Source organism: Physeter macrocephalus, chromosome 9 (genome assembly GCF_002837175.3).
Source record: "Physeter macrocephalus isolate SW-GA chromosome 9, ASM283717v5, whole genome shotgun sequence".
NCBI lineage: Eukaryota > Metazoa > Chordata > Mammalia > Artiodactyla > Physeteridae > Physeter > Physeter macrocephalus.
In genome coordinates, this window is record NC_041222.1 from 38814116 (window position 1) to 38815138 (window position 1023).

The following is a 1023-nucleotide window of genomic DNA, read 5'->3' on the forward strand; positions in this document are numbered from 1 at the left end:
CACATGCCGCGGAGCGGCTGGGCCCGTGAGCCATGGCCGCTGAGCCTGCGCGTCCGGAGCCTGTGCTCCGCAACGGGAGAGGCCACAGCAGTGAGAGGCCCGCGTACTGCAAAAAAAAAAAAAAAAAAAAAAAAGAACTAGAGTAAGTTGATAACATAAGTAAAAATTTAACCTTTGAAAGCATCTACATTAAATTTTCTTCCCCTTGTGGACATACTGTGAAGAAATCCCATCTATCCCTCCATAATATGGATCAGAAAGGGTTGTGAGAAAAGAGAACCTTGAAAAAGCCAGGATTGGCATTGCGTCCAAAAGTGAAAGTCAAATTCAGGAGGAATAGCTTATCCCACATTGGCCAGTAGAAGCAGGAGCGCACAGAGGAGGATCACAAGACAAATCTACTCCAATAAAAATTAATTTAAAAAAAAAGACAAATCAACTAAAGCTAACTGTAGTAGCTCTCAACAGTAGAGGGGCAAAACGGGCACGAGCCGCGGCTGTCGGCGCGGACAGCAGAGACGGGTGTGGGACGCTAGGGTTGGAACGCGCGGCACGCCTCGGGCCGGTGCAGCGTCACGCTGGCCCCTGCCGCCGCAGGCTCGCCCCGCATCCGTGCCCCTCCCTCCCCCCGGCCTGTGCCAGAGCCCCCGAATCAGCTGCTCCTTTAACCCCGTCCTGTCTGAGTGAAGGGCAGACGCCCTCGGACGACCTACACGCAGAGGCGGGGCCAAGTCCAAAGCTGAACCCCAGAAGCTGTGTGAACAAAGAGGAGAGGGGGCGTTCTCTCCCAGCAGACTCAGAAGCAGCGGATTAAAGCTCCACAATCAACTTGAAGTGCCCTGCATCTGTGGAAAACCAGAATAGACAGCGAAATACCCCAAGTTGAGGAGGTGGACTTTGGGAGCAAGATATACTATTATTTTCCCCTTTTTTCTTTTTGTGAGTGTGTATGTGTGTGCTGCTGTGTGAGATTTTGTCTGTATAGCTTTGCTTTCACCATTTGTCCTAGGGTTAGACCGACCC